Raw genomic sequence first — 16,463 nt, forward strand, 5'->3', positions numbered from 1 at the left:
CGAGAACGCAACAACGCAGGCTCTTTCAGGAAGTAGACAGACAAGCTTCACTCTCACCCCTTTGATTGGGTACACAACTAGGAAGGAGTCGTGTGATTGGCATAGAGAGAGAGGTCTCGTCTTTGTACCTGTGCCATTATAGCGTCTTTGACAGCATAGGCAGAGCCATTAAGCAAACAAAAAAATGTTCCTTCGTGATTGGCTGATCCCTCCTGATGACCCGGTTGAACATGACTCTCTGGACACTTTAATAGATGGATCACTAGTCACTTTAAACAGTGCCACTTTCATAATGTTTACATATCTTACATTACTCATATCACATGTATATACTGTATTTTATACCATCTACTGGACCTTGCCTATGCCGCTCGGCCATCGCCCATCCATATATGTACATATTCTCATTCACCCCTTTAGATTTGTGTGTATTAGATAGTTGTTGGGGAATTGTTAGATTCCTTGTTAGTTGTGTGTATTAGGTAGTTGTTGGGGAATTGTTAGATTCCTTGTTAGAGTTGTGTGTATTAGATAGTTGTTGGGGAATTGTTAGATTCCTTGTTAGAGTTGTGTGTATTAGGTAGTTGTTGGGGAATTGTTAGATTACTTGTTAGATATTACTGCACTGTTGGAACTAGAAGAACAAGCATTTCGCTACACTCACATTAACATCTGATAACCATGTGTATGTGACCAATAAAATTGGAATTGATTTTGATTTCACTCCAACCAGGTCATCGGAAGGGTTCAGCCAATGAAGTTGAAAGTCCCACCCAGTTGACTACATTAAAGTCCTCAAATGGCACTGCCAATGCTAAAACTGCCTTTTGGCAACTAGAGGCATCTATCATTCTCTATGGTGATTGGGTACACAACCAGGAAGGATTAAGTCACCAAATATTTCATAACACCTGTTGTGAAACCGGAGTCAATCACCACCTTCCGGAGACACCTGAAACCCCACCTCTTTAAGGAATACCTAGGATAGGATAAAGTAATCCTCCTAACCCCCCCCCCCCCCCTTAAAAGAGTTAGATGCACTATTGTAAAGTGGTTGTTCCACTGGATATCATAAGGTGAATGCACCAATTTGTAAGTCGCTCTGGATAAGAGCGTCTGCTAAATGACTTAAATGTAAATGTAAAATGTGTCAATTAAGTCGAGACAAGGGTATATTCAGTGGAGAATGTTGAAAACTTTGCAGATAGAAATATAACAAACAGAACAGACACTTATATAGTTTGTGTGGTGAAGAGAACAAACATCTCTAATAAAACATTCTGAAAGCTCTGAACATTGTGCAGCTCTGATTATAATCTGTTTAAATAGCTTGGGTGTCATTCTGAATCTGCTTTCATGCGACTTGAGCTTGTCTTAGCGTTATTAAATAAATGGAGAAACAGTCCGGCACCCAGGCTATTCTAGCAGAGCAAAAACCAAAACAAGCTACGCTGCTACCAAAACAGGCTACGCTGCTACCAAAACAAGCCCTTTGAGGAAGAATAAGGTGGAAGAAAATGGCACAACCACAAAGCAAAAAGTAAAAGCAGCAGACTGACATCCTAAAGAAAAACAACATGGGTAGTTTGAGGAATGTAATGACAGCATCAACAGCCTGGGCCTAGATGGGAGGACTGAACAGCACACCTATACAGGACTTTGTGTCTTTGACCACTCGAGTGGAAAATTGCAGTTGGTCCAGAACAAAGCAGCACGTATTGCACTTAGATGTACACGGAGGGCGAATGTCAGTGGTATGCATGTCAGTCTCTCCAGGCTCAAAGTTGAGGAGAGATTGACTGTATCGCCACTATTGGTCTTTGTGTTGAGGTGTTGATGGGTTAAAAGGTACCAAACTGTCTGTTCAAGCAGTCGGTACACAGGTCGGACACTCATCAGTACAACAGAAGACATGTAATCAGAGGCCTCTTCACAGTCCCCAAGTCTAGAAGAGAGGCTGGGAAAACGCACAGTATTACATAGAGCCATGACTACATGGAACTCTCTGCCACCCCAAGATAGCAATAAAACCATAAAAAACCCAGATAAAAGATCACCTTACGACATGACGGTTACTGTGAAGAGACAGACTTTTTTAATATATATATTTTACAATGTATTATAAAGTACTAGTGGTGGAACTTGAAGTGGTAGTTGCCGCCGGACTCAAACGGGTTAAAGTGGAAGGGCCATCCCTGGCCACCCTGACCCCCTCCTCCACCCTGCAGGCTCTCTGGGTCCAGGGATCAAACTTCTGAGTCAAACTTCTTACGCATTTCTACAGTGGATGGAGAGACATGCAAATAAACAACAAGTTAATCTTGTTTCCGGCTATGCTTTCAACACGTTTTGATTGCTGAAAACTGTTTGACAGGATGTCCTCATACTCCAAATAGGTCACAGCTTCCTAAATACAATCATACTAGGCTTGATCAACATTATCAGGTGCATATACAGTACAGTACCTGGGTCGGTGAGCACCTCTTTTGCAGAGGTGATGTCGATGAACCTTTTCCCTGCCTTCTTCTTCTCCCAATCCTTTCTGTACTTGTCAGAATGCCACTTTTTGGCCTGCTGCCTGTACGCATGGATCATTTCCTCTTTGTTGGCACTCCTGGAGAAAAATAACATAAGGTAAAAGCTTGTTTGAATACAAGGAGTAAATGCATTCCAATTTCCCTGAAGTGATCACAGAGGTTGGTGAAAAGAATAGAATCAATTTCAAAAGAATTTACTTTTCCCTGGTCCAATCGCATATAGACAGATCACATATAGACAGGAATTATGTTTTGAAGAAGTATTTGAACACGGTTCCCTTCTCTAGGTCAGCCATACCTTTCGACACCTAGAATCTTGTAATAGTCTTTCTTCGGGGTGAATTTGAGCAGTTCCTGGGCTCGCGTCAAACCATCCCTGATCTCATTGTTCTCCATGTCAAACTCCATCGCTTCCTCGTAGTCTTCCACCGCTAAGGAGGGGTAAAGAAAAAAAGGCAGAGAGTTTGGCTGTGCAGTAATTAGGACTTACATTTACATTTTAGTCATTTAGCAGATGCTTTTATCCAGAGCGACTTACAGTTCAATTCATCTATGTGGTTGTCTCACCATTCATCAGGAGAGACAACCACATACTGTATCACAGTAAGTACATGTTTCCTCAATAAAGTAGCTACCAGCAAAGACCGAGCTAGTCAGGGTGGAAATAAAGTCAAGTGCAAGTATCAGTTGAGGCTCCTGGCTATAAACACTGGGTTACACGGCAAGTGTGGGAGTCCTCCTGGCTATAAACACTGGGTTACAAGGCAAGTGTTGGAGTCCTCCTGGCTATAAACACTGGGTTACACGGCAAGTGTTGGAGTCCTCCTGGCTATAAACACTGGGTTACACGGCAAGTGTTGGAGTCCTCCTGGCTATAAACACTGGGTTACACGGCAAGTGTGGGAGTCCTCCTGGCTATAAACACTGGGTTACACGGCAAGTGTGGGAGTCCTCCTGGCTATAAACACTGGGTTACACGGCAAGTGTGGGAGTCCTGGCTATAAACACTGGGTTACACGGCAAGTGTGGGAGTCCTCCTGGCTATAAACACTGGGTTACACGGCAAGTGTGGGAGTCCTCCTGGCTATAAACACTGGGTCACACGGCAAGTGTGGGAGTCCTCCTGGCTATAAACACTGGGTTACACGGCAAGTGTGGGAGTCCTCCTGGCTATAAACACTGGGTTACATGGCAAGTGTGGGAGTCCTCCTGGCTATAAACACTGGGTTACATGGCAAGTGTGGGAGTCCTCCTGGCTATAAACACTGGGTTACATGGCAAGTGTGGGAGTCCTCCTGGCTATAAACACTGGGTTACATGGCAAGTGTGGGAGTCCTCCTGGCTATAAACACTGGGTTACATGGCAAGTGTGGGAGTCCTCCTGGCTATAAACACTGGGTTACACGGCAAGTGTGGGAGTCCTCCTGGCTATAAACACTGGATTACATGGCAAGTGTGGGAGTCCTCCTGGCTATAAACACTGGGTTACATGGCAAGTGTGGGAGTCCTCCTGGCTATAAACACTGGGTTACATGGCAAGTGTGGGAGTCCTCCTGGCTATAAACACTGGATTACATGGCAAGTGTGGGAGTCCTCCTGGCTATAAACACTGGGTCACATGGCAAGTGTGGGAGTCCTCCTGGCTATAAACACTGGGTTACATGGCAAGTGTGGGAGTCCCTGAGCTACAACAAGCCCACAAGTAAATAAAGCCAGAGTACTTGAAGGAGTTAAAAACAATGTGACAAAGTGCTTTCATTCCATGTCATCGTTCCCTATGCTACAGTAATAGCATGGTGAAAGTACCTTCTTCGTAGTCCCGGTTGAGGATGAAGGCCTCAGCTCTGTCTCTCGAAGGATGTTGAATGGATCTCTCTGGTGGGCTTCAGAGCAGATGTATATTGCCTTAGCAGCCATCTTTTTCTGGTGGAGAATAATGGTGCAACGTACGTATATAAAGCATTATAACTGGGTGTTTCGAGCCCTGAATGCTGATTGGCTGACAGCTGTGGTATATCAGACCGTATACCACGGGTATGACGAAACATTTATTTTTACTGCTCTAATTACGTTGGTAACCAGTTTATAATAGCAATAAGGCACCTCGGGGGTTTGTGATATTTGGCCAATATACCATGGCTAAGGACTCCGCGTTGTGTCGTGCGTAAAGAACAGCCCTTAGCCGTGGTATATTGGCCATACTATATACCACACCACCTCAGGTCTTATTGCTTAATTATTAGTGGTTCCCAGTCCATTTGTAATTAATTAATCATTAAGTAATATACTTTTTTTTAAAGTTGTGAAATCAGTAGCTGTGAAAATAGTTCTGAGAATTTGATCACACTACTTATTCATTTCTGACTTTAGAACAGGCCAAGCTATTTCTATCAAATGACTATGGCTGAGGCCATGGCAACGGCACAATCCATCTGTTTCTATGTGATGGGACCCACCTTGACCAGGCAGAAGCAGATCCTCTCTTTTGCCTTATTGGTGTAGTAGGGGACATTAGGTTCTGTCTTCATCACTGACTCATAGTTGTATGGCCATTGTATGGCCATTTCATACCTGAGAACAAAATATTCAATAATACATTTTCATTTTAGGGCAAGAAGAGTTAAACAATAGTCATAACTAAAATCAATCAAAGTGGATACAAATAGAATAGGTTTAGTGATAAAACTGTCAAAGAAACCTGAGAAGAAACCTAAAATATATAAAACTGTCAAAGAAACCTAAAATATAAAACTGTCAAAGGTACAAAAAAGGACTGAAATATAAAACTCACATAGGGACTGACACATAAGTCCATATTTAGGGTGGCCCTATTGCCTGGGGCAAGTGAACTGAGCAGTCATGGAATTTGAGCCTGCTCTGACGTTGCCCCATTGGGTAGGTGTCATTTTATTTATTTTTTAACTAGTGAAAACAACCAAACTGCAAAGGATTCCAGTAGCCTTAAAGGGATACTTCGGGATTTTGGCAATAAGGCCCTTTATCTACTTACCCATTGTCAGATGAACTCATAGGCACCATTTTTATGTCTCTGTGTCCAGTATGAAGGAAGTTGGGACATATTTTCGCGAGCCAATGCTAACTAGCATTAGCACAATTACTGGAAGTCTATGGGTATCTAGCATCGGCTCGTGAAACTAGCTCTAACTTCCTTCATACTGGAAACAGAGACATAAACATTGTTAAACTGATCTTTCTGGTTCTTCCCCATTCTTGAAGTGAAAGACAAAAAATGTATGGCATTTATGGGAGTCGGGGAAGAGTTTCCTCAGATACAAAGAACTCCAGTTCTGATCTTTCCTATTCCTCCCCTATGTGTAGGTGAAAGGCATACAGTGTGTTGTACATTGAATGTACAAAACATTAAGAACTTTCCATGACAGACTGACCAGGTGAATACAGGTGAAAGCTATGATCACTTATTGATGTCACTTCTTAAATCCACTTCTATCAGTGTAGATGAAGGGGAGGAGACAGGTTAAAGAAAGACTTCTAAGCCTTGAGACAATTGAGACATGGATTGTGTATGTGTGCCATTCAGAGGGTGAACGGGCAAGACAACAGACCAGTCGCACCGGTTAGTTTGCCAAGAACTGCAACGCTGCTGGGTTTTTCACGCTCAACAGTTTCCCGTGTGTATCAAGAATGGTCCACCACCCAAAGGACATCCAGGCAACTTGACACAACATTTTCGGGCAAGTGATCATATTCTTCAGGCAACCAAAAGACTCCCGAAATGTCCATACTAGATGCAGTAGTATAGACCTCTCCTCCTCGATATGCTCCTCGGCAGAGTGAAGAAGCTCATCGAGCAGCTGTACCTGTTTGAAGTGGGATAAACACTTCTTGCCATCCTGGTTCAGCTTCAGACACTCCCGGACGTGACTGCAGAAGGAGAAGAAATTGAGAGAGAGATTTACACAATGTACACTACCGTTCAAAAGTTTGGGGGTCACTTAGAAATGTCCTTGTTTTTTAAAGAAAAGCACATTTTTTGTCCATTAAAATAACATAACATTGATCAGAAATACAGTGTAGACATTGTTAATGCTGTAAACGACTATTGTAGCTGGAAACGGCAGATTTTGTTATGGAATATGACCTGATTATTATTATTTAACCCTGCTGGTCATCTATGAACGTTTGAACATCTTGGCCATGTTCTGTTATAATATCCACCCGGCACAGCCAGAAGAGGACTGGCCACCCCTCATAGCCTAGTTCCTCTCTAGGTTTCTTCCTAGGTTTTGGCCTTTCTAGGGAGTTTTTCCCTAGCCACCGTGCTTCTACACCTGCATTGCTTGCTGTTTGGGTTTTAGGTTGGGTTTCTGTACAGCACTTTGTGACATCAGCTGATGTAAGAAGGGCTTTATAAATACATTTGATTGATTGATTGATTACTTATGTAAATGTCATATTTCTGGGGTTTTTAAATACATTTGCAAACATTTCTAAAAACCTGTTTTTCCTTTGTCATTATGGGGTATTGTGTGGAGATTGATTTAAATTGAACCTTTATCTAACTAGGCAAGTCAGTTAAGAACAAATTCTTATTTATTTATTTTATTTATTTACAAGGCAGTGAGTTAACTGCCTTGTTCAGGGGCAGAACGACAGATTTTTATCTTGTCAGCTCGGGGATTCGATCCAGCAACCTTTTGCTTACTGGCCCAACGCTCTAACCACTAGGCTACCTGCCACCCCAAATTGATAAGGGGGAAAAAACTATTTAATACATTTTAGAATAAGGCTGTAACGTAACAAAATGTGGAAAAAGTCTAGGGGTCTGAATACTTTCCGAAGGCACTGTTTTCAAAAGACAGTTCTTTACCAACTGTCAAACTTCAAGTGTCACAAAATCAACGACAGATAGAAAAACACAAATCAATGTGGCTCTGAAGCACAAAACCTCTTAATTGATATGTATTTGCTTGATAAATGTGGGTGGTTGTTTGTTTAATCACTCTTCCCTATTACTAATACAAATTCCTAGTGAGCGTACCCTATTCACTCCTTGTTCTCCCCCAGGCTATAGTGCAGGGTACTGAGCTTGAGGAAGGCAGCTCGGGTTGTCATTCCTCAGCCAGGCAGTGGGAGTCAGGTCCTGGATGGCCTTCCTGGTGTTTCCCAGGCGGATGTAGCATTCAGCCCGGAGCTCCAGAGACTCAGGGTCCCAGGGGGACAGCTTTTGGAAAAAGGAAGGTAGGGTCAGTGGTGTGAATTTTACCTTTTTATAATTTGATACAAAGACCGTTGAAGTATAATACAGCACTGTTTGATGATGATGGAATTGTTTAGGAAAATAGGCCTTACTTTCTTTCCATCCTCCGACTAGGCCCTGTGGCTAACCTGTACCTCCACCACCAGGCCCAACGACTAGGCACTGTGGCAGAGCTAACCCCTACCTCCATGACCAGGCCCAATGCCTAGGTCCTGGGGCAGCGCTAACCTGTACCTCCACCACCAGGCCTAACGACGAGGCGCTGTGGCGGAGCTAGCCCCTACCACTACGACCCGATCCAACACATTGATGGTAGTCCTGTAGTCTCTTCTGTGGTGGGTCTGTGGGCCTTTTCCTGCAGCTCCTCCAGCTCGTTAGCCCTCATCAGCTGGTGCCGTGCCTCCTCCTGGTCAGGGGAGCGCTGCAGCTGAGGAGGAGAAAAATAAAAAAGGTAAAGTTTCTGAAGCAATTATAACTTGTAATAAATACATAATAGCACACAACTCATATAAAGTTTCATCTAACCCTTCATATTTCCTTTGCCCACATCACATAACTGCAACTACAAAAGGATAATGAATGAGAAAAAAATGTAACGGCAATATGAGACAGCGAGAGGATGCGATGATGGTATGAGCATTGGAAGAAAAAAATACATTGGTGAGATTTTGATTGACAGAAGGATAAGGTGCATCTAGACATAGAAAAATAATATTATTATAGTAGTAACATTCTAGTAGTTATATTTCTATTTATCGAGACTTACCACAGCCTGAAAGTTCTCCCGGGCCTTCTGGGTGTTGCCCTTCTTTAGGAGGATATTCCCCATCTGCAGTCTGGCCTGAAAACATGGAGGGGAGAGATAGAGAGAGAGGTGGTAGTGGTGGTAGTAGTGGTAGTAGTGGTAGTAGTAGTAGTAGTAGTAGTAGTGGTAGTAGTAGTGGTAGTGGTAGTAGTAGTGGCAGTAGTAGTAGTAGTGGTAGTAGTAGTAGTAGGTGGTAGTAGTAGTAGTGGTGGTGGTGGTAGTAGTAGTAGTAGTGGTGGTGGTGGTAGGTGGTAGTAGTAGTGGTAGTAGTAGTAGTAGTGGTAGTAGTAGTAGTAGTAGTAGTAGTAGTAGTAGTAGTAGTAGTAGGTGGTAGTAGTAGTGGTGGTGGTGGTAGGTGGTAGTAGTAGTAGTGGTGGTGGTAGGTGGTAGTAGTAGTAGTGGTGGTGGTAGGTGGTAGTAGTAGTAGTAGTGGTAGGTGGTAGTAGTAGTAGTAGTAGTAGTACTAGTGGTAGTAGTAGTGGTGGTAGTAGTAGTAAAGTAAGTAAGTAAGTAAGGTAGCAGCCAGACAGAAAGAGAAAGATAGATACAGGTTAAAAGGCAGAGATAGATGGAGAAAGATAGATACAGGGTAAAAGGCAGAGATAGATGGAGAAAGATAGATACAGGTAAAAAGGCAGAGATAGATGGAGAAAGATAGATACAGGTTAAAAGGCAGAGATAGATGGAGAAAGATAGATACAGGTAAAAAGGCAGAGAGATGGAGAAAGATAGATACAGGTAAAAAGGCAGAGATAGATGGAGAAAGATAGATACAGGTTAAAAGGCAGAGATAGATGGAGAAAGATAGATACAGGTTAAAAGGCAGAGATAGATGGAGAAAGAGCGTTAATAACAATATCACAAGGTTGTTGTCCATAACCGTGACTTGTCATGAAACAGAGATTATGTTATTGTTGACAATTGTCCATGTCCACTCACATCTGGTTTGAGTCGGATAGCTCTGGTCAGGTCCGACAGGGCTGACTTGGACTTCCCCATTGCCAGAAACACAGCTGCCCGCTCATAGTAGGTCAGGTAGAGATGTTGGATCTTAATATGAACAATTTCATTGCAGGAGGAAATTAATCCTGCAGCAGGAGGATTTTAAAGGTCTATTTAATATTTAGAATCACGGCTCGGGAGCTGCTGTAAGTGGTGTTTTATAGGTCCACTGGGCGTCAGTTCAAGTAGCCTATGTAGGCTACATGCGTCTCATGTGAATTAAAATAAATTGACAATATTTGTAAGGGGTAGATGTATTTTTCATTCGGGAAAATCTATTTTTTTTTGTACAATAGGTTTATTATATGGTCAAGGCAAGCAATAGGCAAAATACAATAATACGTGTCTCAGTCCCTGAGTGGTCCAGTGGGTACAATCAATGACAACGGCACACATATGTCAGGGTAGGCATGGGTTTGAATCGGGCCCACTGCCCTTTTTGGAGGAACTAATACTTTTCTAGTTACTCTCAGTGGGCTGTACTTGTACTCTTACGAAATTTCTGAAGGAAGTAACTTACCTTTTACTCCGTTACATTTTACTAAATCACTTCAGTTTCATAGATTTATATTATTATACCATTGCTGTCGGATGAAAACCATTTTTATTTATTTTTTTATTTTTACATGAATCGATACTATTGTCCCCTTTACGTCTACATGAACGTTTCGCAACGCTTTGACCAATGAAATGGATTCAAAATAGCTTGTCAAAACTTTTAAGTCCATTGGCTCTCAAAGTTGTCAGTCAAACACAGTTTTTTGACGTGAAGCACTAATCATATTTTTGTCTTAATATGTTTGTCTTGGGTTCTTAGCCAGAGACAGAGGTAAGTTGCACTTTAATTACCTTCTGCCTTTGTAATATTATATTTCTGGAGTAAGATAAGTATTTATAAGATATAATTCTGCTCTAGAATTAGTTGAGGACAAATGTTGAGAAATTGTTGAGGACAAATGCAAATCAAATCCTTCGATCCTTCACGACTGAACTACGGCGTAATCTGCTCGAGGGGGTACTCAACTAGCCTCTACATCGCGACGTCCCCTGAATGTCCATCTGCTAACTGCGGCCCGCTAGCTGCTAGCCGCGGCCCGCTAGCTGTCTAGAGCATATTGGACTGTTAGCTGTATAGATCCATCTGCCAATTTCCTGGGCCACTACACCTATTTGCCAATTGGACCTGGACCCCTCTGCTACAAGGAACCCTACTAATCCATCACAACTGGTCTATCGACATCACCGCATGCGGAGGCTAAAACAGACTTTCCTCCGTCGAGACGTCCCTCTAAGGCCCTCTGCTAGCCCCGGCCTGCTAGCTGTCTGAATCGCCGTGTCTCCAGCCAGCCCAACCACTCACTGGACCCCTATTGATCATCCGGCTACGCATGCCTCTCCCTAATATCAATATGCCTTGCCCATTACTGTCCTGGTTAGTGATTAATGTCTTATTTCACTGTAGAGCCTCTAGCCCTGCTCAATATGCCTTAACCCACCATTTAGTTCCACCTCCCACATATGCGGTGACATCACCTGGTTTAAACGTCTCTAGAGACAATATCTCTGTTATCATTACTCAATGCCTAGGTTTACCTCCAATGTACTCACATCCTACCATGCCTTTGTCTGTACATTATGCCTTGAATCTATTCTATCGCGCCCAGAAACCTGCTACTTTTACTCTCTCTTCTGAACGTAATAGACAACCAGTTCTGATAGCCTTTAGCCGTACCCTTATCCTACTCCTCTGTTCCTCTGGTGATGTAGAGGTTAATCCAGGCCCTGCAGTGCCTAGCTCCACTCCTACTCCCCAGGTGCTCTCATTTGTTGACTTCTGTAACCGTAAAAAGCCTTGGTTTCATGCATGTTAACATTAGAAGCCTACTCCCTAAGTTTGTTTTACTCTGCCAGCCCAGATGTCTTAGCAGTGTCTGAATCCTGGCTTAGGAAAACCACCAAGAACCCTGAAATCTCCATCCTTAACTATAACATTTTCAGACAAGATAGAACTGCCAAAGGGGGTAGAGTTGCAATCTACTGCAGAGATAGCCTGCAGAGTTCTGTCTTATTATCCAGGTCTGTGCCCAAACAATTTGAACTTCTACTTTTAAAAATCCACCTTTCCAGAAACAAGTTTCTCACCGTTGCTGCTTGCTATAGACCACCCTCTGCCCCCAGCTGTCCCCTCGACACCATATGTGAATTGATTGCCCCCCATCTATCTTCAGAGCTCGTGCTGCTAGGTGACCTATGACATGCTTAACACTCTGGCCATACTACAATCTAAGCTTGATGCCCTCAATCTCACACAAATTATCAATGAACCCACCAGGTACAACCCCAAATCCGTAAACACGGGCACCCTCATAGATATCATCCTAACCAACTTCCCCTCCAAATACACCTCTGCTGTCTTCAACCAGGATCTCAGCGATCACTGCCTTATTGTCTGCATCCGTAATGGGTCTGCGGTCAAACGACCACCCCTCATCACTGTCAAACGCTCCCTAAAATACTTCAGCGAGCAGGCCTTTCTAATCGACCTGGCCCGGGTATCCTGGAAGGATATTGACCTCATCCCGTCAGTAGAGGATGCCTGGTTATTCTTTAAAAGAGCCTTCCTCACCATCTTAAATAAGCATGCCCCATTCAAAAAATGTTGAACCAGGAACAGATATAGCCCTTGGTTCTCTCCAGACCTGACTGACCTCGACCAGCACAAAAACATCCTGTGGCGTTCTGCACTAGCATCAAATAGCCCCCGTGTTATGCAACTTTTCAGGGAAGTTAGGAACAAACATACACAGGCAGTTAGGAAAGCAAAGGCTAGCTTTTTCAAGCAGAAATTTGCATCCTGAAGCACAAACTCAAAAAAGATCTGGGACACTAAAGTCCATGGAGAATAAGAGCACCTCCTCCCAGCTGCCCACTGCACTGAGGCTAGGAAACACTGTCACCACCGATAAATCACCTAAAATTGAGAATTTCAAAAAGCTTTTTTCTACAGCTGGCCATGGTTTCCACCTGGCTACCCCAACCCCGATCAACACCCCCTAAAGCAACTCGCCCAAGCCGCCCCATTTCTCCTTCACCCAAATCCAGATAGCTGATGTTCTGAAAGAGCTGCAAAATCTGGACCCTTATAAATCAGCCGGGCTAGACAATCTGGACCCTCTCTTTCTAAAATGATCTGCCGAAATTTTTGCGACCCCTATTACTAGCCAATTCAACCTCTCTTTTGTATCGTCTGAGATTCCCAAATATTGGAAAGCTGCCGCGGAGCCTCTTAAAGAAGAAGTTACAGGTCTGTGAGAGACAGAAATCTTGCTTGTTTGTAGGTGACCAAATACTTATTTTCCACCATAATTTGCAAATAAATTCATTAGTTGAAGTGGGAGAACTTGCACAATTGGTGGCTGACTAAATACTTTTTTGCCCCACTGTAAAACACAACATTCACTTGCAAACACGACATACAATTTGTGTTTCATATAGAATTGCAATAAATTAATGAACAAAAACTTACCTTGCCTTTTCTAAGAAACAGTCTCTGGTTTGGCCCAGACTTCGTTGTCAATTTCCATGTGACGAGCTGTGACTTGCCTCGCTGGTGGGATGGTACACAGGATGTCTTGAAACGGGTACCAAAGGATGTCTTCGCGGGCTGGCCAGCAAAACCTGTTGGCCTCAATCCTTTTCATACAACAAACCTAGACGTATGTGTTGTTTGTGTCTGTGATGATGCCAGGGTACAGTTGACCGTTGTACTTCAGCGCACACCATTTGCCAACAACCTCAGAACTTTGCCACTGATCTCCTGTGGTCGTGGGAGCCTTCTGTCGATTGAATGTGAAATGCTTTGCATTAAAGCACTCACAGCTCAGATGTTGTCTTGCTGTGAACAAGCAGCTGACGTCACTGTAGGTCAGCTCTCCATGGCCTAGGGTTACTGAACATCAGGGATATCTGTCCCCTTGCTGACAAGACCGTGAGCCGTCCTCTTCAGGGCCCTACCACTCCATCCGGGGCACTCTTGCGATGGTTTTCCTCAAAGAAGTTCCACGTTCCAGCAGTGAATCCTCTTCTGAACAGCTCAGTACAAAACAGGAAAACATTCCCTCGCTGCTTGTACTGAGTGCAAGGGCCATCACTGTACAAATGGATAGTGGAGACCTCTGGATGTGCACTCTGCACATAATCAAGCACTGGTGACAAGTGCTGCCAGATTGCTGGTGGGCCCTTCTGTCTGGAGGGGGACACTGTGCAGAAGGACACCAGTCGGTGCACATAAAGCACACCTGTGTGCAATGATGCCTGCTGGTGTGATGCTCTGAAGTGGGCCGCCTGTACTTCTGTGGCGTACTTACAGAGGTCATTTTTGGAAAAGTCAACATGAATTAAGCATTCATGTGCTTTGAAGCCTTGTTTCAGTGCCCTGTAGTGGGTAAACTGATTCTTGATGTTGTAAGTGTGCATCTTAAACTTGCGCAGCATCAGGTTCAGCTGTTCCAGCAGTTGCTCTTGGGTGGTCTGGAGCTCTTTTTTTGATGGTGACTTTGGATGTTCTGCCATTTGGGGCCATTCTTGTGCTCCTTATCCACAGTTGCCCACTGGACATAAGTCACTTCATTCTTATCATTGTATTGGCCAGAGACGGGACGAGAGGTCCTTGCACACCGCACATTCTCCATACATGCACTTCATGCACTCCGTGTTGCATGTGACGGATTTTAGAAGTTCATCAGGATTGAAAGTGTTGATTATCTTCAGGTGGTGCAGTTTCTGTATGATAAAACTGAGATTTTCGTGCAGTTTGCACATGCAAGTCTCCCGGTCACTTAGAGTTGGGTGAACAAAAGGGGCGCAGTGAGCAGAAGAGGGAGTATGGCTTAAGGCCAACACAGTCAAGGTATTGGAGTGGCCATCACAAAGCCCTGACCTCAATCCTATAGAACATTTGTGGGCAGAACTAAAAAAGCGTGTGCAAGCAAGGAGACCTACAAACCTGACTTAGTTACACCAGCTCTGTCAGGAGGAATGGGCCAAAATTCACTCAACTTATTGTGGGAAGCTTGTGGAAGGCTACCTGAAACGTTTGACCCAAGTTAAACAATTTGAAGGCAATGCTACCAAATACTAATTGAGTGTATGTAAACTTCTGACCCACTGGGAATGTGATGAAAGAAATACAATCTGAAATAAATAATTCTCTCTATTATTATTCTGACACATTCTTAAAATAAAATGGTGATCCTAACTGACGTAAAACAGGGCATTTTTACTCGGATTAAATGTCAGGAATTGTGAAGAACTGAGTTTAAATGTATTTGGCTAAGGTGTATGTAAACGTCCAACTTCAACTGTTAATTAATAGATCAATTGATAGCGACAGAGTCACACATTGTAGAAGATTACTTCCCCAAACAAAGTCCAGCTTTTGAATGTCATTGAGACAAACCAAAGTTATGTCCATGTGCATCAGAGTCAAGTCTTCCTTGAGAAATGTACCGCTTGTATCTCGGCTTAAAGCAACAACGTGAAAACTTGAAACCCTCTAGGTCAGGTGTTACCAAACTTTTTTGCTTGGTGAATACAAATTGAGGTGTCTTTTCAGTCGCAACCCACTGTCATGATGTGGCCCTTTCTGGGTGTAGATCGTGGCTTCCCCCTCTCTCTCACTCTCTCCTAAACCCAGGTTTTATTGTCTCAGGTCGTACATTCCTGGCAGAGACTCTCTCCCCGTGGTCATGCAGAGAGAGCACAGAGACTACGCAGTATTTTGAAGAGGCGCAAGAAATTTGGCTTGTCACCAAAAACACTCAAACTTTTACAGATGCATAATCAAGAGCATCCTGTCGGGCTGTATCACCGCCTGGTACGGCAGCTGCTCCGCCCACAACCGCAAGGCTCTACAGAGGGTAGTGAGGTCTGCACAACGCATCACCGGGGGCAAACTACCTGCCCTCCAGGACACCTACACCACCCGATATCACAGGAAGGCCCAAAAAATCATCAAGGACAACAACTACCCGAGCCACTGCCTGTTCACCCCGCTATCATCCAGAAGGCGAGGTCAGTACAGGTGCATCAAAGCAGGGACCGAGAGACTGAAAAACAGCTTCTATCTCAAGGCCATTAGACTGTTAAACAGCAATCACTAACATTGAGTTAATAATGTTTAATTTGAACTTTAATAATAAAAAATTGGATGTAATAAATGCATCACTAGTCACTTTAAACAATGACACTTTATATAATGTTTACATTTCCTACATTACTCATCTCCTATGTATATACTGTCCTCTATACCATCTACTGCATCTTGCCTATGCCGTTCGGCCATCGCGCATCCATATATTTATATGTACATATTCTTATTCATTCCTTTACACTTGTGTGTATAAAGGTAGTTTTTGTGATATTGTTAGATTACTTGTTAGATATTACTGCATGGTCGGAACTAGAAGCACGAGCATTTCACTACACTCGCATTAACATCTGCTAACCATGTGTATGTGACCAATACAATTTTATTTGATTTGAGAGAACAAGGGACTTCACTTGGCCAAACTCCTAAATCCCCAAAATGGGAGAATTAAACAATATGTCTACTTTTGAGAGTGTGGGAATGGTCCTTAAGGGACAGTTATGTTGAGTGTGTTTCATTTGATCTCACGAAAGACAGGAAACACACAAAATGGTATATCTTAAAGTGTAAATTTCCCAGCTGTCAGGTTTACATCTAAATATTGTGAAACGTATGTGATTAAACATGAAACTATTTGTGAAAAGATGTAATGTGATGTTAACCTTCTAAATGAGAGTATGGATTTTGATATAAAGATTAACTAGTCAGTGACCACGCCTAGGTGAGCATAGA

At 43.2% G+C, this 16,463-nt stretch overlaps 1 pseudogene; it reads right to left on the minus strand.

Annotated features, from left to right (window-relative positions):
• Positions 1 to 1,043: 1,043 nt before the first annotated feature.
• Positions 1,044 to 14,155, minus strand: LOC139551892 (dnaJ homolog subfamily C member 3-like; annotated as a pseudogene).
• Between the last annotated feature and the right edge of the window lie 2,308 nt (positions 14,156 to 16,463).

This window comes from Salvelinus alpinus, chromosome 24 (genome assembly GCF_045679555.1).
Source record: "Salvelinus alpinus chromosome 24, SLU_Salpinus.1, whole genome shotgun sequence".
Classification (NCBI taxonomy): Eukaryota; Metazoa; Chordata; class Actinopteri; order Salmoniformes; family Salmonidae; genus Salvelinus; species Salvelinus alpinus.